This window comes from Suncus etruscus, chromosome 9 (genome assembly GCF_024139225.1).
Source record: "Suncus etruscus isolate mSunEtr1 chromosome 9, mSunEtr1.pri.cur, whole genome shotgun sequence".
Lineage (NCBI taxonomy): Eukaryota > Metazoa > Chordata > Mammalia > Eulipotyphla > Soricidae > Suncus > Suncus etruscus.
In genome coordinates, this window is record NC_064856.1 from 50,603,969 (window position 1) to 50,625,077 (window position 21,109).

The 21,109-nt window shown below is 47.1% G+C and overlaps 1 protein-coding gene and 1 non-coding gene across 2 annotated transcripts in view; both read right to left on the bottom strand.

Moving 5' to 3' along the window:
* The window catches only part of PLEKHB1 (pleckstrin homology domain containing B1), a 414,220-nt gene that overhangs the window by 353,942 nt on the left and 39,169 nt on the right, over positions 1–21,109 (bottom strand). The gene's annotated exons all lie outside the window — the stretch shown is intronic.
* On the bottom strand, positions 17,915–18,016 carry LOC126019904 (U6 spliceosomal RNA). The gene has a single exon (XR_007499514.1). It is a non-coding gene; the product is annotated as a U6 spliceosomal RNA (small nuclear RNA).

Here is a 21,109-nt window from a genome sequence, read left to right on the forward strand (position 1 = left end):
CAATTTCATGACCACTAAGAAAGCCTTGAGCCCATTAGTAGATATTCACCGTCCTTTCCCTCTTTCTTAAGGATTCTGTATTTGTGACTTTTCCTATTTTGGATGCTAAAAGTAAATTAAATCATATAATATGTGATATTTGGTTTCTGACTGAATTATTTTGTTTAGCATATGCCTTTTATTTTAATATTTTTGGGAGGATCACACCCGGCAGCACTCAGGGGTTCTCCTGGCTCTATGCTCAGAAATCACTCCTGACAGGCTCAGGGGACCATGTGGGATGCTGGGATTCGAACCACCGTCCTTCTGCATCTAAGGCAAACGCTCTACCGCTGTGCTATCTCTCCGGCCCCAGCATAATGCCTTTTTTTTTTTTTTTAAATCCATGTGTTTGCATGGATGCAAATTTCTTTTTCTGTTTTGTTTTGGTTTTGAGCCATACCATCAGTGCTCAAGTATCACTTCTGATGGGCTCAGGGGGACCACACAGGGTGCTGGGGATCAAACCCAGGTAGGTCATGAGCAGGGCAAACATACTACCCATACTATCCATTACACTATTGTTCTGGCCCTTTGATGAGAATTTCATTTTTATGACCAAATAATATTCTATTATCTGAGTATGCCCTCTTCTGCATAGCTACTTATTCACGGATAAACAATTGAGTAATTTTTGTCTTTGGAATTTTATTTTTCAATCAGATTTTTTCAATCAAATTTTTTTCACTCCCAGTGGTAATGAGGCCTTACTCCAGGCTCTGTACTCAGAGATCATTCTTGGTGGCGATCAGGGGGGACAATATATGGTGCTACAGATTGAACCTGGGTTGGTTTTGTGCAAGGTAAGTGCCTTCCCCACTGTATTATCTCTCTGGTTCCACCTTTGAGCTATTATAAAGACCATAACTATGGACATTGGATGAAAGTTTTGTGGGTATATGTTTCTGATTTGGGATATGTAACTTTTTTTGGGGAGACATATACCTGACAGTGCTCGGTGGTTACTCCTGGCTCTGCATTCAATTCAGAAATCACTCCTGGTGAGCTTAAGGGACATATGAGATTGCATTTTTCTAGTGGCTCCTTTTGATGTGGTTAGTCATAGTTTGCCATTTTATTTAATGTAGTCCGGATCTTGACATGTTTTGTGGAACAAATGCTTATTAAGGGGTAGCAATCATGGGGTTCAGGCCCAGATAGTTGGGAACTTCCATCTACTTCTACCCATTGTATAACCTCACACAAGTGTTATTTAACACTCTGGACCTGACTTTCCATACTTAATGAACCTGGGCTGCAGTACTATTTTTTTTTTTTAAATAGTAGTTGCTATTACAAGTATGTCTAGAAGAACCATGGTATGGTCTGGCACAAAGTAGGCCCTCAGTGAATCTCAATAGTAAATTAATCTGGGAGATTTGAGGGTGGATGGTGGGGGGGGTGAGGTTCCCTGTTGGACAGGAGATCTGGACAATGCTCAGATTAGTATTGATAATCTTCTCTATTTCAATTTTTTTTTCGTTTTTTTTTTTTTTTTTTTTTTTTTTTTGGTTTTTGGGCCACACCCGGTGACGCTCAGGGGTTACTCCTGGCTATGCACTCAGAAGTCGCTCCTGGCTTGGGGGACCATATGGGACACCAGGGGATCGAACCGCGGTCCGTCCTAGGCCAGCACAGGCAAGGCAGGCACCTTACCTCTAGCGCCACTGCCCGGCCCCTCAAATTTTTTTTTAAGTCATGGTTTTTATTTTTTATTTTTTACTTTTGTTTTTGGGCCACACCCAAGGGTGTTTAGGGCCTATTTCTGTCTCTGTGCTGAGGGAACTGTCCTAGTTGGGCTCGGGTGACCATATGTAGTTTCAGGGATGGAACCTCTGCCAGCAAGGTAAACACCCTACCTGCTGTACTATCTTCCTAGTTAGCAGCAGGGGCATTTCTGGCATTTCAAGTCTCTCTGGGCTTCTACGTCCTTCTTAGCATGAAGCTTGTCCAGTCTCTTCTACACAGGAATGGTGAAGTGTGGTGAAGTACAGGGAATCAGGTGGGGATGTTGGTGAAAGTGAAACTGAACATCAAGGCAAGAGGGGCTACCTTGCAGTTTGCATTCTAACAGCTATCAAGTTTTGTCTCTTGCCTTCACCATCAGACTAACCACTGCCTTAAAGGTGTCCTAATTCCCTCTGAGATAGGATGCCTGTGACAGAGGACAACTGACATTTCCTAGGAGCCCATGAGTGGTGGGATGTGAGAGATTGAACCCAGGCTTTCTCCTCTTGCCCACTCTGTGAACTGGTCAGGTTGGTTTTATAGTTCCAGTTTACACATGAGGAAATTGAGATGGCAGAGGGATGACAAGATCACAAGGCAGCAAGTGCTGGGGCTTGGATTCAAAATCAGTTTGGGTCTGAACATCTAGTTTCTTTCTTTTGGGCTGAGCCTCTCTCTCATCCCCAACAACAGACCCTGGGGGACTTTAGAGACTGGCCTGGATGGCTGTTTCCTGCCTTGCACCTAGGGCAAAGACCAGAAGTTCTTAGACCCCTATATCATATTTGTCCTGGGGTCGTACAGAACTGCCTCCATTCCACCAACCCTGCTACACTCTTGGCCAGTACACCAGGATGCCCTGCAGGTAGTTCTGCCCACAAGTCTTCTGACTTAGCTGCTCCCAGGCTTTGCACCCAGCTGAGTAGTTTCCTAGGTGGGAGACACTGATCCACTCACCCTGGGGTTTTTAGCATCCAAGACATTGCACAGGGCTGCAAACAGACACCCCACAGGCTGGCTGTACCTTGTTTAGCCTGTCATTGCAGTTAGAGGCAGGGTGGGCTGGGGAAGTGCAAGGTAACAGGGTCCCAGCAGACCTGCCAATGGTCTTAGAGGGGGGCCAGAGCAATAATAGAGTGGATAGTGTGTTTGCCTTGCTCATACCCTCCTGGGGTTCCATTCTTGAAATCTCATATGGTTCCCCAAGTACTTCCAGGAGTAACTCCTGAGTGCAGAGCCAGGAGTAACCCCTGATCATCACTGGGTGTGTTCCAAAAAAAAAATAAATAAATAAATGTAAACAAAAAGTGATGTTAAAAAAAAACTTAGAGGAAGAGATGAAGTTAGGCATGCATTTACTACCCTGACAGAATAAGAAAACCATTTCAGAGAAAAATGAGGAAATGGTCTCATTTTGGGGTGGGGATGTGTGTCGCTGAGCAGGCCCAGTGCTCAACTTTCAGTCCTGACAGGTCTTTGCTGCATTGGGCACTGCTGCCCTTCAAAGAGCACAACTTAAGAGTCTGAGATTGCATCCATCAGGCACCATCATTTCTCTGAGCCTGGATTTCCACATTGGGAAAATGGTCTAGCAATAATCTTGGCCACACTCGCTTTTATTGATTTGTTTTGGCTTGTGGATTGCACCCAACAATGCTCAAGAGACTCACGCAAATGCACTCTGGCCCTGTGATTATTTTTATTTTATTATCATTTTAGAGGAGCCTTTTAAGCAGTTCTCAAGGTCTCTGGGATCCTTCACTTGGCAAAATGGATCAGAAAGTTTCCTGACAGGGCTCCAGGTTATGGAACTGCTCAGGTCTTGTGGAGTTGGGGACCACCAGGGCCACCCTGGTGAGGTTTGGGGAACCTTGGGGATGGGGGGCATGGCAGGGGGTTAAATAAGGGTCTCAGTAAATGGGAATCTGGCTTACCTCCCTGTCTCTGCATTTGCTTTAAATGTAAAGCACACAGCAGGTGGATCTCGGTAAAAGAGAGCTATTGATTCTTCACCCTTCACCTCTTTTGCAGCTTCATAGTCATGTTCTCTTTCAGCTAGCCAGTAAGCACAGCTTTCTAGGTAGGTCACAGTGGTTAAGAATGAGATGTTTGGGGCTGAAGAGATAGCATGAAGGCAGGGCATTTGCCTTGCATGCAGAAGGACGGTGGTTCGAATCCCGGCATCTCATATGGTCCCCCGAGCCTGCCAGGAGCGATTTCTGAGCATAGAGCCAGGAGTAACCCCTGAACACTGCGGGGATGTGACCCAAAAACCAAAAGCCCCCCCCCAAAAAAAAAGAATGACATATTTGGGGTCAGACTGATGGATCAATGAACTTCAGTGATGCTTTACATACAGAAGGCCGAGTCCAATCCCCAGTACCTCTTGGTCTCCTAAGCACCAAATAGGGAGCATTTCTCAAGCATTGGTCCATGAGCATCCTTAGAATATCTCTGAGTATGGTCCAAAAACACTGAGAAAAAGAGAGAGGGAGAGATAGAAAGACAAGTACACATATATACATATACACAGAAATAGAAAGAGAAGTGAAAGAGAGAAACTTCTTCCTTTTTTTTTTTTTTTTTTTTTGGTTTTTGGGCCACACCCGGCACTGCGCAGGGGCTACTCCTGGCTGTCTGCTCAGAAATAGCTCCTGGCAGGCACGGGGGACCATATGGGACACCGGGATTTGAACCAACCACCTTTGGTCCTGGATTGGCTGCTTGCAAGGCAAACGCCGCTGTGCTATCTCTCCGGGCCCGTTTTTTTTTTTTTTTTTTTTTTTTTGGCTTTTGGCTTTTGGGTCATACCCCGCAGCGCTCAGGAGCTACTCCTGGCTCTATGCTCAGAAATCGCACCCGGCAGGCTCTGGGGACCATATGGGATGCCGGGATTCGAAGCACCATCCTTCTGCATGCAAGGCAAATGCTGTGCTATCTCTCCGGCCCCAGAGAGAAACTTCTTAACTGAGCCTTTTTTTCTTTTCTGTAAAATGGGTATCCTAACAGGGTATGCTAAAATATGGGAAAGAGCTCTGGATAAAGTTGTGAGAAGGGCCTACGTGGAGCCTTGAATGGGGCCTGGGTGGCAGGTGAGTCTGCCTGCGGAGTGGAGGACGCTGCCAGCAAGCAGGTCGGCTGTGCTGGAGACTCCGGCAGCTGCCTCCAGGGACAGTCACAGGATGAGGCGAGGGCGGACTGAACAGAGAAGTCAGAACAGGGTCACAGACAATTGCCAGGTTTCCGGACCACGTATGGCCCGCTCCCTTTCTGGTAAACTAAAAAGCCGCAAGGAAACACGAAAAAAGATTAAGAACTTGTGAAGATAAAGGCTCCAGTGCAGAGAAGAACCCTGTGCTGCCAGACCTGGAAATATGTGAGCACTCGAAGTGCACATGCTCCCAGCTGCCACCCCATTTCATGAAGCCCTCCTGCTGAGTTTGCACATGATCAGCAGCTGCATCCTCACTCGTGCACAACCCCAGGGTTTGCACGCACACACACAAGTACCACGTGCATCAATTTGCAAAAATAAAAAACCAAAACACACACACACACAAAAACAGGCGCTTTAACACAGCATATTACAATGTGCAAAAAACAAAGACCAAGTGACAACACAGTGGGTAGGGAGCTTCCCTTACAAGTAGCCAACCCGGATTCAATCCCCAGCATCCTATATTGTCCCCTGAGTTACATCAGGAGTGATCCCTGAGCATAGAGCCAGGAGTTTGCCTTGAGCACCACCACGAATGATTAGAAAATAAACATACACATTGCAAAAACAAAACCCTCCCTTTTTAAAAAAATTATTTTATTTTATTTTTTTGGCCACACCCATAGAGGTTCTCAAGGTTTACTCTTGACTGAGCTCAGAAATGACTCCTGGTAGGCTAGTGCACGGGGGTTGGGGGGAGGGAACCACATGGGATGCTGTGGATTGAACCCCAATTCTGCCGCATGCAAGGCAAATGCTGTACCAGATGTGTCCCCCAGAAAACAAAAGTCTTTTATCTTTTTTTTTGGGGGGTGTCACACCCTGTGGTGCTCAGGAGTTATTCCTGGCTCTTCTCTAAGAAATTGCTCCTGGCAGGCTGGGGATGGGGGTAACCACATGGGATGCCGGGAATTCAACCAGGGTCCGTTGGGGGGGGGGGGTTGGCCCTGTGCAAGGCAAACACCCTGCGGCTGTGCTATCGCTCTGGCTCCAAAACCCTTTTATCATCTCATTTGATAACGAAGGTGGAGAGTGTCTTTGAGTTTTTGTATCTTTGGCTTAGGATACAATCCTAAAACTATGACCCTAGTGTCTCTTGAAAAGCCTTAAGCTCATCCCACAGGCTGTGTTGCCTCAACAGCATTCCAGCAAAGTTTTCATCCAGCTCCCCAAGACACCTCAGTCCCCCTGCTTGGCTTCCCTATAATAAGTCATGCCTGGACTTAAGATTCTCCCAGCTGCCCACATACCCTCCACCCCCGCTGCTTGTGCTCAGGTCTAACTGTCATGAGATCTAGCATTGGGGCAGAGGCAAGCACTTCCCCAGACCTCCTCTGTGGATTCCCATCTGGTTACTGGATTTCTCTGAACTGCTCCCACCAAAAGATTCGATTCTGAGGGCAGGACCCAACTTCCTCCCAGAGGGGCATTGGCCTGCACGCCACACATAACAGTTTTGAATACTCAGAGAGAGGTCACTGTTACCAACATTTTACGGAGTGAGGATTGAGATCCAGGGACACTGCACTCAAGACCAAGCTTCCCAAAGGCTTCTAGTCTTGCCTCCACTGTTCCATTTTCTGTCTCTCTGTCTCTCTCTTTCTGCTCTTTCCCTTCCTCTTTCTCCTCTCTCCCTTTTTCTCTCTCTCTCTCTCCTCTTCTTTCTCTCCTCTCTTTCTCAAAAAGAAGTTCCACACCCAGTTTAGGGCTCAGAAGCACTCTTAGAAGTGCTCAGGGGACCATGCAGTGCCAGGGGCTTAAGCCAGACCCTATTTGCAAAGCCTGTGTTTCTTCCACTGAGCTCTCTTCCTGCCCAACCCAGCTCTACTGTCTGCTTACCCTTATGCCTTCCCTCCTTCCACATATCCTGCAGGCTCCAGACAAGCAAGCTGGGGAAGAAAAGGAGGACTCACCGCAGTGAGACCCAGCAGCTGCCGGTTATCCAGGTGCTCAGCTTCCAGAGGTGGTGGTGGGGTGTGGGCATGCGCAGGGCATTAACCCAGACACTCACCTGGGGCTAGGCAGTGTCACGGTGCCATTGCTGTTCATTCGTCGAGTGTGAGTGTGAACTCCAACTCCCTTCTGGGGGCCAGTTCCTGCACCCGAGTGATGTCATGTGCATGTTCCAGAAAAAGTCCTGGGTGGCAACGAATGAGGAAACTAAATCATCTGAGGAGGGGAAGTTGCTCAAGGCAGTGCAGAGTTGGAAGTGACAAGGCTGGGATCCATATTCTAAGGACACTGAGGCTCAGGTCCCCAAGTCAGACTGGTTCAGCCACACCCGCTTGCAAGCAACCACATGGCTTCTGAGTTTGAGCGTCTGGAGAATCAGATTGTTGTGTAGCCCCAGGGCTGTAGGGAAGACACAGGAAAGAGAGTTTAAGCACCAGGGTTTGGCACGAGTTGCTTTCATCACACAGCAGTTTTTCTCTTCCACCCTCCTGCCAGCCAGTCTCCCCCTTGTCTCAGTCTGGAGAGAGTATAGGGCTGGGAAGCTATCAATCTAGGTTTCTTAGAATTGTCTGCAAGGTCCTTTAAGAGAGACTGAGAATACAGATGAATACCCGTGGGGACCATAGTGATTGTACAGTGAGAAGGGTACTTACTTTACATGCAGCTGACCCTTGTTTGATCCTCAGCATCCTGCAAAGTGCCCAAAGCACAGCCAGGAGTGATTCTTGAGTGAAACCAGGAGTAAACCCTGAGCATCCCCAGGAGTGGCCCCAAAACAAGACCAAATGAAAAACCAGGTGGAGAGATAGTACAGTGGGTAGAGCATTGCCTTGCACATGCCCGTTTTGATACCTGGTATCCCACATAGTCCCCTGAACCTGTCAGGAGTGATTCCCAAAGTAAAGACAGAAGGAACACCTGACCACCACTGGGTGGTGCTCCAAAACAAACAAAGCAGAACCAACCAATCAAACAAAAACTTTGATGACACCTTTGGAGTCAGTGGCTGTCATTCTTCCAGGCCAAATACTCCCCCACCCCAGGAACTGAGGGAGATTGTGCAGATTGAGGGTGATTTAGGGGGAAGAGCTGAGCCTTGACTCCCTTCCCTTCTTTCCTCCAGTCTTCCCTTGAGCTAGGGCAGCTCTGGCCAACAGTAGTGGTCTGGGTTATCTACCCAGAAGCTCAGCTTTCCTCCTTTTCCTCTTCTACAACAGGACACTGGACACTGGCTCTGTGCTGGCACATGAAACTTCCACAGCACTAGAGAGATGAAGCCAAGTGCTTGTACTTGTAGTGCCTATGTTCTATCAGCAAGACTTGTTAGTGCAGCAATAACTAGTGGTGTAAAGAGTGGTAGTGAGAGGCCTGGAGAGATAGTACAGTGGGTAGGGCACTTGCCTTGTATATAACTGACCAGGATTCTATGCCCGGCACCTTAGATGAGCCTGGTCAGGAGTAATTTCTGAGTATCACTGAGTGTGGCCCAAAAACCAGCAACCAAGCCACAGTATAGACATAAGGGCTTCCAAGGCTTCAGGTTTTCTGGGTCCTCTCTTGACGCACTACCCCTCCCAGCCTGAGGAGCCCCAACTCTGTGCTCAGCTCTTGAGGCTCTTCAGGCCACAGCTCAAGGCCAGTAGGGCGAATCTGGCACACCTCCTGTGCAGCTTCTCAGACTCAGAGTCTGAGCATTTCCACCAACCACTGAGAGGGCTCTAGGCCTGTATCATACAGCCAGACATGAATGTCTTTGTCTCTGTCCTCTGGCACATTCATTAGGATGAGAACAAAAGACTGGACCTGGGGCCAGAGAAAAAGCATGGAGATAAGGTGTTTGCCTTTCATGCAGAAGGTTGGTGGTTCGAATCCCAGCATCCCTTATGTCCCCTGAGCCTGCCAGGAGTGATTTCTGAGCATAGAGCCAGGAGTAACCCCTGAGTGTGGCTGGGTGTGACCTCCAAACCAAAAATAAATAAATAAATAAATAAATAAATAAATAAATAAATAAATAAATAAATAAATAAAAGACTGGACCTTGCGGTAGAATATTACCAAATTGTCATGGGGCTCTCCATGTCCCTAGTCAGCTCCCAGGAAAGGGGTCTTCAAGGGGCTCCTCCATTAGGCTACCTCTGAGAGGCCAATTGTTCTTTCTCTAAGTCCCAGTAGGCTGGAACTGTTTCTCCTCAGCCCAACCTTCAGGAGACGAGGGGCTTGGTCAACTCTGCCTTAACTTGCTGTGTGACTTCAGGCAAATCTCCTCCCTTTCTGGATGTGGATTCCCTCATAGGTCAAAAGAAGACCATGAAGGTACGTACTATATGGTGGGGCTGTTGTGGGAATGATGAAGATGCTGGTAAGATGGCAGTTTGCAGACTTTAGCATCACAGATGATGTGGGTCATTTGCTGGATTGGGAAATGCAGGCCCTGAGGTCTCCCTCAGAGCAGCCTCTGAACTGGAAATAACTGGAAATTTCACCGAACCAGTTCATCAGAACAAAGCCCCCTCTGCTCCCAGCCCACAGGGGGTGGCAACTGGCAGGAAGAGCCTCACTGGCCTCCAATGGCTTCAAAGTGAAAAAGTGATGGGGGAGTACCAGGAGGGAGAGCCTGGGAGGCCAGGCTGGGAAAGTTTGTCACTCCCATCCAAGACATAGTTCTGATGAAACTGTGAAGCCTCTATCCCCCTGGGAGAGGACAGAGCTTTTTGACTATGGGATCCATGCCTATCCATGAGGGTGAGCTTTAGCCCCTGAGATCCTGTCCGGGAAGACACAGCTCACTTCCCTGAGAGCTGAGTTGGGGCAAGTGTCTGGAGCACATGCTTCTTGCTCTTTTACTTGCATCTCTGCCAGGGGTGCCCACCCCTGGGAACCCACAGATGCCCCTCCCCCACCGTCACAGCCATGGCCTTGGTTTCCCAGGCTTGGCAATCCTGGACTCAACGCCAGACCAGCCCAGATGCCGGAAGATTTGTGGGGTTCCTGGCTGCTGCTGGCTCTTGATATCTCTCAGGAACAAAAGCAGTTACATAAGAGGAGGAAGGTTAGAGGATTAACTTGGCTCAGCCCTGGGTGTAGGCTTCTCACTGGGGGTGTGTGTTGAGGGGATAGAGAGAGCACAAGGCTGCAATCCTGTATCTTGGGGCCTTTCAGGCCTTTGTTGCCTGTGATCCTCTTCACACTCTCTAGTCTCTGGAAAGGACCCCTCGTTCTCATGCAAGAATTAAGCATGTCACAGTTGACCCCCAAGTCTGTGTGAGGTGGTGCTTACTGTACCCAGGCCAGCTGGCCTTAGAACCCCACCCACATAGCCACTGTCAGCTCAGTCCAGGTTCTCCTCCTGGCTTCGCCTCTGAGAAAGCTGCACCCCATATTGCTCTTTGGAGAGCACGCTCAGGCCACCCATCACTTTACACAACTGAAGGTGTTGGAGAGTCTCAGACTGAACAGGGTTTGCCTTTGGCACACACACACACACAGAGTCACAAACATAGTCATATACATTGATACATAGACATACACATAGACACACACATGGAATCCAGGGATTCTAAAATTTCTTCATCCTGAGAGGAGTGATGACAAGCCATGTAGGAACCTCTCACTCTCCTGGTCACCCTCTTTACTCTGATCATCTTCACTGCTTGGTGAGGAGGGTTTCTAGGTTCACAATCATCCCTGCAGTGAGGATATGACTGTTGTCTCAGGATTTCTGCTGGCCCCCCCCCAGAGGATCAGTTGCAATAGTCATGAATGGTGGGCTGGGCCCTTTCCTGGGATTTATCTTATAATTGTCCCCCAGGGACCTCTAGCATTGTCTGACTGCCAGAGTCCCAATTCAGATTCTGAAATAGCTGGATCGGGAAAAGTTATAGCCAGACCCAAGGAAGTGGAAGTTGGTCCAGAGCAATGGTACAGTGGTTAGGATGCTTGCCTTGCAAGCTGCCAATCCAGGTTCAATCCCTGGCATTCCATATGGTTCTCTGAGCCTGCCAGTAGTAATTCCTGAGTGTAGAGCCAGGAGTAACCTCTGAGTGTTGCCAGGTGTGGTCCCTCAAAAAGAAAGAAAGAAAGTAGAAGTTTTGGACTCTAGACTTTTAGAATATTTGAGCTGAGTCTCTTTGAAGTAGGACCGTAAAACTATAAATAATTAGAGTTGGGGCTATAAAGAAATCAGATCAGAATTGATGCTGTCACTTTGCTCCCCAGAGAGTGTTCCTGTCACCTAGCCAGGTGCTTGGCAGGGCTGTATAATCTTCACCCCTTCTGAAATAGCGTTGAGGCCTCAGAGGGAGCTGAGCAATGGGCCTAAACACTAAAGGAACAGCATTTTGCCCGGCCCCATGCAAGCCTCCTGCCAGCCCATCACACACCCTGCCACCATGAGAGATATATTTAGGTGCCCTCCCTAACTATGTTTCCACAGCTCCCAACACTGCCTTTTATGTCCCCTCTTCCTCCAAGGCCTCTGGCCCCTTCTGAAACTGACCCATGACATCATCATAAACGTGGGCTCTTGCTCAGCCAGTGCAAACATTTCTTCTTTATCCAAAGCAAAGTCATGCCTGAGGGGGTCTCCTGGTCCACAGCAGCCTGGACTTCAGCAGCCCCTGCTCTAGCTCTGACCTTGCCACCTCCCTTCAGCTCCCAGGGCTGCCTTGGCCTGGGAACCAGACATCCCTGATCCTGATCCTGCTCTTCTTGACTTTCCTCATTCCAGGCAGAAGGCACCCTTGGTCCTGCCAGTCCCCAGACACAGAGACATATCACACACACACACACACACACACACACACACACACACACACACACACACACACACACACACACACAGACATTGGCTGACATCTTGCTATTTCTCTGGCATTTTTTAGGATACCAGGCCTCACTCCAAGCCCCGTATCCTCCCCCACCCCCACTCCATCCCTGCCTCTTTCCCACGCACCTTGCCAGAGTCTCAGCCCCTCTGGTTGCATCTTCCCAGGAGTGAGACACTCATTGCCAATCAGTACAGAAGTAACCAAATCAGTCAGGGGAGAGAGGGGGCCACAGACCTCTGGCAGACTTAACGGGGACACTCTCAAATGCCCATCTGCACAGCTTGTGGGAGTTCCTGGACTGGGGGCTCCTAGGGCAGCAGGACAGAGACCCAACATGTAAGGTCAGGGGCTCTATTCCTATTATCTGCATTTGCTCAGCATCTGGGAAGGGTATTCAGGTGCCAGAGGCTAGATTCTTGAGGAATTCAGTCTACTTCCCCAAGCATCCATGAAGCAAATCGAGAGCCACATTGATGAAGGAAGAAATGAGGAAAGTAGAGCTGGGGTGGGAACATAGCCTGGAAATGCAGCCTACTACCAGTTCAGATATAGCAGCAGGACCTCCTGCTGTGGAGATCCTGGCCTGTTCCAGCTCAGTCAGGGAGAGAGGACAGCCTCATAGAGATTCAGGACTCCCTGCTCCTGCCCCAGAAACAATTCAGACAGTCCCCACCAGGGTCCATCAAAATCTTTGCTGCGCAGGATACCCCCCTATCATTGGGACCCCTGTTTCCTCTTACAGTCTAGTTCATCATCCCACCACACAGCCAGGAAGCATATAGCATAGCTTCATGACCCCCTGGGCCACATGCCCTGAGGGTTTCAAAGCTCCCTTCTAGTTTGGGGGGCAAGCAGAGGGTACATCATCACAAGCTGATCCTGAGTTCCCACGCAGGTTGGTAAGTCACAAGCAGACCAAAGCCACATGAAAACTGTTGTGTATGTAAATATTTTAGGGGATTATTATGTTACTGACCCTACCCTGCTCGGTGATTGTGCCCTACCCTAGGGTGTGACCTGGCATTCTGCCCCCACCCTAGGGTGGTACCTGATTCTGCTTCCACCATTGGGTGGTATCTGATCCCACCATTGGGTGGTACCTGATTCTGGGGGATAAAAACAAGGGTCTGTGGAAGGCGAGAGGCTTTTGGCTGCAACTTATGCTGAGTCTTTGGTCTTCAGTCTTGTCCACCAAATAAAGCTAATATTTCCACAAGCCTGACTGTCTGTGAGCTGTTTACCCGCTGTTTCACCTCAGAACCATCGGCTAGACAGGGTGGCAGACGCGTGCTCCGAGCTGGAGGGGAAAGACCTTATCCTCCATCCCTTCATCAGTCAACTTCTTCAGGGGCTGACTTGCAACAGAAAACCAACACAAAAATGTTCCAGAGAATGCAAAAACCCCAGAAATGCTGACATGCTAAAGATTCAAAGCCAGAGCTTTCAAAGAAGAATTACAAATGTGCCCAGGCGTGTGTGTGTGTGTGTGTGTGTGTGTGTGTGTGTGTGTGTGTGTGTGTGTGTAAGAGAGAGAATGAATAGAGTGTATTGGTGTGAGAGCATGTGCATATTTGGAACTAGTGGCATTTCCTTCTTTCAAATTTGGGGTGAGCTTTCACTCTCTGAAACCTTCTGGGGTGCTGATGAGGAACAGCTAGTCACCCGGTGCTTTAAGAAGAGCACTAACTAGCAGGAGCGAGAGCCTCCTACATCCATTCCTCCTGTCCGGACCCACACATGCCAGGCCATGTCACATGCAAGGTGTCATATAGGGTGTCACACGCAAAACCCAGGTTCAAAGACTGTTCCTACAGTGCTTGCAGACCAGAGCACAGGTAGAAACTGGCTTACCTGCCTGGCAGTCACCTGGGTAGAGACGATCTTCCAGGAAAAGCTAGTGCACCTCACAATTTCTGACCATATCACCTCATAATTTCTGACCATATACAGAACGCATAGAGAGACACAATCTCATAACAAACATGGAACCCTTTATACTCTGAGCACCTGTCGGTCCAATACACTCATTCACCCAGGGTCCCAGCCAGCAACAACGCGAGCACCCCCTGCCCGGTATGCCCTCCCTGTCCAGCTACTTCCCACCATCCTCTCCAAAGCGTTCAGCCCTCACCTTGAGCTCCTGGCCTGCAGGTGCTGGCCCACAGGGTTGCTCAGCCGGACCACCCAGCCCGGGACAGCCCTGCCGCCGCTGCCCGCAGCAGCTGCAGAGCAGCGCGGACGGAGGGGGTGTGGCCGAACGGTGGGGACACCGCGGGCGGCCCGCCCAGGCCTAGCCCCGGACCTGCAGGGATGGGGGCGGCAGGGGCTGGCGCTCTGGGCTGGGATCTGGGACCCCCGACTCTAGATGGCCTCACTCCTCCTAGCCCTTCCTGACCTCAGTTTCCCTCTTTGAGGGAGATCACTCCCGTCTTAAGGACTCGGGAGCCGCGGGGGAGGAAGATAATAAGGAGCGTTATTTCTTCAGCACTAACTATGTGCCGGGCTCCTTGCCAGGGGTTTAACACATTAACCTCACTCAATTCCCACAGCAAGTTCAGGGCACTATTAGCCTCAGCCGTTCCCAAGTGGGAACCCAAGCAGGGAAGATGCGGGAGGAGCCCTGAGTGGAGAGCCCAGACAGCCAGACTGGAGCCCCCAGGGTGTGAGCTGGGGGTACTTTTCCTGGCCTCAACCTGATCTTTAGCCTCTTGACCTACTTACTAGGGAGAGGCGGGAGAGATACACAGAGGGCTAGGAGCTTGCCTTGAAGATGGCCAACTGGGTTGGATCCCCAGCACCCCATATGGTTCCCCAGTCCAGCCAGGAGAGACCCCCAGAGCAGAACCAGGAGAAAGCCCTGAGCATCACTGGATGTGACCCAAAAACAAAATAAAACAAAACAAAAAGAAAAAGGAAAAATGTCTCAGGAGCTTGAGGCAACAAGTCCCTTTTTAAGAAGCCTCATGTTCTATCTCTGGTGAGTGTAAGTGTGTGAAAGTGTAAGTATAGGAGTGATTGTGCGAGAGTTTATGAGTATGTTTGTGTGAGTGAATGTGTATGAATATGTGTGTGTGTGTGTGTGTGTGTGAGTGATTGGGTGAATAATGCGTGTGAGAGAATGTCTGAGTGTATGAATGTGTGATTGTGTGTGAGAGAATGTGAATGAGTGAGTGTTGTAAGGCTGTGTGTGAGAAAACATGAGTAAATGCGTGTGAGTGTTGTGGAACTGTGTGTGTGCAATAAGGGCAAGAACATCAGACTTGAAACAGGCATGTCAAGAAGAGTCCCTTGCGGTGCTCTTTGTTGCATGGACTCAGCCTCTAAAAGGTGAGGGCAAGAGGGAACTGCACACAGGGCTGATGGCAGGAAAGGGTGAGGCACATTCCAGGAAGCCAAGTAAAGCCAGAATAGGGCTGCAGCATGAACAAGGAGGCACGGTGGGAGGTGAGCTGGGGAGCAGTAGGGGTGAGCCCAGCATGGCTCCTCGGCTCTGCTCGGACTTTGGTCTTTGTTTGAAAATCCTTGGGAGTCAACAAAGGATGTGGTTCCACAGAGTGACCTAATCGAATCTTTCACACACACCCCTTCTGCTCCCTGTATTTCCGTGACCAAGAAATGTCCACATTTGCTCACCTGGCAACAGTGCTCATAGGGACTCTCACTCCTGCTCATAATACTCGCACATTTTCAGTGATGATGTTCACGGGGTGTCACTTGCTCATTGTTTTTCCTGTGTGCCCAAGACCACACACTTCAGGGTAGTGCCAAGAATCCCAGACAGCTCCAGCATTGGCGACAAACCTGCAAGCATGAGTGCTTGCAAAACTAGTGCCTTTATGGAACCAACCTCAGGATCCCTTGAGTATCATTTTCGGCTGCTAGATGCAGCATGAGGGTGGGTGGGAGAGGCAAGTAACAACAGAATCCCCCAGATTCTTTCTCTCTCTCTCTCTCTCTCTCTCTCTCTCTCTCTCTCTCTCTCTCTCTCTCTCTCTCTCTCTCTCTCTCTCTCTCAGTCATACCCAGCAGTGCTCCTGTTTGGGGGATCATATGGGATGCTGGGGATTAAACCCACACCTGTGTTGGGTCAGTTGCATGCAAGGCAAATGCCCTGCCACTGTACTACCACTCTGCCCCCCCCCCTTTTTTTTGCTTTTTGGACCATACCCTGTGACGCTCAGGGGTTACTCCTGTCTAATCGCTCAGAAATCATTCCTGGCTCAGGGGACCATATGGAATGCGGGGGGATCAAATCAAGGTTCGTCCTAGATTGGCCAAATGCAAGGCAAACATCATACTGCTGTGCTATCACTCCGGCTCCTCTGGCCCCTTTTTTGAAATATTTTTATTTAAAGAAAATGCATCACGAGCCTGGAAAGATAGCACAGCGGTGTTTGCCTTGCAAGCAGCCTGTCCAGGACCAAAGGTGGTTGGTTCGAATCCCGGTGTCCCATATGGTCCCCCGTGCCTGCCAGGAGCGATTTCTGAGCAGACAGCCAGGAGTAACCCCTGAGCACTGCCGGGTGTGGCCCAAAAACCAAAAAAAAAAAAAAAAAAAAAAAAAGAAAGAAAGAAAATGCATCACATAGTTGACATATATAATCATAATACAATTGTCTCAAGAAAAGGGAAAGCAAAGTTATTTAAAAAGAAAATAGAAAGAAAAAATAAAAAAATAAAATGGAAAAGAAGAAAAACTTCAATAGCAAGTATATTTGTGAAAATTATTGTATCTCCAATAAAGTCATTAATACAATAGCAGAAGGTTTAGTAAGTTCTTCTTTTTTTAAGACAAGAGATAAAAAATACACAATTTAAAAAGTATATGTGTGGCAGTTGTTTGTTTGCATAAGCACAGCAAAATATGGGGAAAATAGAAAGGAAAAACCTTTGGCCTAGAATCAGGAAGACGGTACCCATGAAGTTATCCTGGCATAAGATCAACTACAGGCTCCAGGAATGTAAGTTGTCTAACCCCAAAGTCCTTCTTTATGATCCCAGTAAAAGTTCTTCACAATCACAGTTGTTGTTGTCAGGTTTCTGTAGTTAGAGATCCTGGTTTCTGTATAGATTCTATGTCAAAGTCAGGGTGACACAGAGCATCTTCTGGATCCTTCTCACTATTAGGTGGTAATTCAGAAAACCCTGCCCTGAAAGCAGGTTGTTGCTGTTACCAAGTCATCAGGGTGCCATATGAACCCACTCTGGAGAAAGTTGATGCTAGGGCAGCTGTAGGGACTTCCCTGGTAGAAGTCCAATTTCTGGAGCTGGTGTAAAAAACTGTGCTATTTCCATAGATGGGATCTAAGGTTCAGGGGTGAATGGTCAATGTCCGACCTTCTGAAACCTAAGCCAACTCACTAAGACAAGTGTTCAGGGTTTAAGGTCCCACTGCAATATAAAATTTTTGTGCTCTTATCCCTATTAGATAAGAACTTGTTTCTACGCATACAATGTCCCCCATTTTAATGTGCCTATGCAAAAAGGAACAATACCACATGGTACTACTGGTATATATGGGGGTAAAAATAACAAGCTAAACAATCCTGATAACCTAGTTCTAACATGAACTCAGAACACTAAAGAAACTTATCTACTAGAAATTCCTACTAAATAGATCCCCCAAAATTGCCGCTACGTAAGATAGACAGTAAGAGTTAAACCTGTTAAGGAAATACATATTCAAAGGAGATATACATGTCCCCTTTAAGTCTTTTGAAATTGTCTGGAGTGGGGAGAGAAAATCTGGAGAACAGCTTCAGCCTGTAATTTGGTCTTGTGGAGTCTAAAAAATGGCTCCCAGCAGTCACATATCAGGAAATGTCCTTGAGTTGGGAGTTTCTCAGAAACTGAATCTAATAGTGAGCAGCAACCACAAAGAAGGGTGGTGGGGGAAAGGAGCTGCTGAGAGCAAATCAGTAGCAATAGTAGTGACAGCTACTTCTTTGGCTGAGAATCTATCTTTTTTGTTTGTTTTGTTTTTTGGGTCAGATCCCACGGTGCTCAGGGGTTACTCCTGGCTCTGAGCTCAAAAATCGCTCCTGGCAGGCAAGGGGGAATCATATGGAATGCCGGGATTCAAACCTCCTTCTGTTTGAATCAGCTGCATGAAAGGCAAACACCCTATCGTTGTGCTATCTCTCTGGCCCCCCGAAATATAGAGTGCTTCACAAAATTGCATGTCATCCTTGCACAGGGGCATGCTAATCTTCTCTGTATCGTTCCAGTTTTAGTTTATGTGCTGCCGAAGCAAGCCAGAGAATCTATCTTTTCATTTTGGGAGCTGGCTGACAGCTGGCTGGGGTGGGGGAAATGTTTTGCTTCCGGAAGAGTTAAGAACTGAGGGTAGGGCCCGGAGAGATAGCACAGCGGCGTTTGCCTTGCAAGCAGCCGATCCAGGACCAAAGGTGGTTGGTTCGAATCCCGGTGTCCCATATGGTCCCCTGTGCCTGCCAGGAGCTATTTCTGAGCAGACAGCCAGGAGTAACCCCTGAGCATCGCCGGGTGTGGCCCAAAAACCAAAAAAAAAAAAAAAAAAAAAAAAAGAACTGAGGGTAAAAAGGGCTAACTGGGGGGGAAATAATAGATGGGGGTGAGAGAGTGAAGGGCTAGAAAAGTTGTTGTGTTTTTTTTTTTTTTTTTTTTTGGTTTTTGGGTCACACCTGGCGGTGCTCAGGGGTTACTCCTGGCTGTCTGCTCAGAAATAGCTCCTGGCAGGCACGGGGGACCATATGGGACACCGGGATTCGAACCAACCACCTTTGGTCCTGGATCGGCTGCTTGCAAGGCAAACGCCGCTGTGCTATCTCTCTGGGCCCTAGAAAAGATTTTTTAAGGTGGTAAATGAAGGGGAAGAAGGGGCTATACATAACAGGGGGATGAACAGTATACAACATAGACAGACACTATGTATAATACAGTATATATATATATATATACTATGTATATATGGACATTAGACAGACATTGAATTGGTCAACACATACACTCATGTGCACACATAGAAGACACTGAAAATTAATCCATGGGTTACAGTTGAAAAGCTGATCCGGGTGAAATGGGACAGAAATCTTAAAAAACATAAAGCTGGCAAGTCAAATGTAAAGATTTTCCATTTTCTAGGCCAATCATGATTGATGAGGGTAAACTTTACCAAAGAAAGGCTTCATGAGTTAGATTTGTATAGAGCATTCTTAAAAACAACCATAATTTTCAAGTCTAGAAAAGTAAGTGATATGGTAATGAGTACTAGAAGAGGAATCTATACCATGAAATATTATCTAGTGGGTCTTGAGCATCCAGTTTCCTTTCCTAAAAGCAATCTAAAATCATGCGCATTATGGTATAATGGTAAACTACCTACAATTGAAAACAGGTTACAATAACATTCAATGAATGAGCTCTGTAGCAGGAGTTCCTGGCATGCAGTTGCATATTCCATTGCTATCTGTAGACATAAACATTATATTAGCAGGCATAATCAAGTACAGAATGAATAGAATTTTTGTCATGTCATTATCATAATGAGCCCTGTCTTCTGAATCTAATATAGTGTAGCATTGCAATGTGGAACTGGACTGATTAACCTATATCTCCAAGTACCACTGTGGACAAATATTTCAAGGAGTTATTATAGATACAGTAAAATTAAGACATTAAAACTTCTTATAGTGAGCACTGTGGTGGGAGTCCATGACTTCTAAATACATTCTGCACCTGTTTCTGTGGATAAAATCATTAGAACATTATTATAAACATCTATAAAGAGCAGTTGATTGGACACCTGCTCAATCTAAACAGCTGTATTCGTTCTTGATGGGAGAGTTTAATCCATTGATGTTTAAGGAAACAATTGACAGAAAGGGCTGTTGTGCCATTATATTGTGTAGGGTTGTTGTTGTTACAATTGGAAATTTGGTCTGTGTAATTGGTCTTTGAGTAGTTCATTTAGGGTCGGTTTGGTTAGCACAAATATTGGGTGTTCTTTTTTGTCTGAGAATGTTTTTTTGTTTTGTTTTGTTTTGGGGCCACACCAGTTGATGCTCAGGGGTTACTCCTGGCTATGTGCTCAGAAATCGCTCCTGGTTTGGAGGAACCACATGGGACATCAGGGGATCTAACTGTGGTTTGTCCTAGGCTAGCGCTTGCAAGGCTTACCTCTAGTGCCATGGCTCCGGCGCCATTTTGGCTGAGAATGCTTTTAACCCTCTCTCCCATGTAAATGAGAGTTTCACTAGGTAGTGGACTCTAGGTTGAAAGTTTTTTTCTTTCAGTAGTGTGAATATGTCATTCACTCTTTTCTTGCCTTGGATTGTTTCAAATGGAAGATTTGGTTTGATTCTTATGCTGTTTCCTTTATACTTGAGGTTTTTTCCTCCCTTATTGCTTTAAATAGTCGATCTCTCTTTGTTTTTTGTTTTTTTTTTTGTGTGTGTTTTTTTTTTGTTTTTGACATTTGAATTACTAAATGTCTTGGTGTTGTTCTGTTAGGGTCTATTTCATTAGACTCTCTTTTTTGCCTCTTAGATTTTTAGATAAATCTCTTTCCTAGGTGTCAGAGCGGTGGTGCAGGGTGTAAGGCCACCTGCGCACAAGCTAGCCTAGGACAGACCACGGTTCGATCCCCTGGCATCTCATATGGTTCCCCAAGTCAGGAGCGATTACTGAGCATCACCAAGTGTGGCCGAAAAAGAAAACAAAACTAACCAAAAAACACCAAAAATCCTCTTTCCCAAGGGTGGGGAAATTCTCTGCTATTATTTCCCTCACTACTTGTTCTTCCCCTTTCCTGTTTTCTTCCCCTTCTGGAATTTCTTATAATTCGGAGATTATTTCTCTTGTCTTTATTCATTAAGTACCTTACATTTTCTTCCAGGGTTTTGCTTCTCTTCTTTTTTGACTTTTTTTTTTTTTTTATCACTGCTGGCTTGTAATTTGTCTTCAAGTTTGTCTATGCAATTCTCCACCTGTGTAATTCTATTATTAGGCTTGCTAACACGTTTTTTAGTTCCTTCAGTTCCATTTGTATAAATTCTCTCATCTTCTAAAAGAGTTTTTTGAGTTAGTTGAATTGTTCATCTATAAATTTCTTAATTTCGCAGGCTAATGACTCCTTGATTTCCATTGCTAAACCATTAAGTGTTGATTTTAGGTCCTCGTCTATAAGGTTTAGGCATATGGGTGGACTTGAAGACTTTCCAGAATGTATTTCCATATCTCCCACAGTAGATGTCTTCCTTAGTTTCCTCATTGATCTTTGCATTTAGTGGTTTGGAGTGCTGAAGTATCACTGTGTTAAGAAAGTGATCTATGGGGGCCGGAGAGATAGCATGGAGGTAAGGCGTTT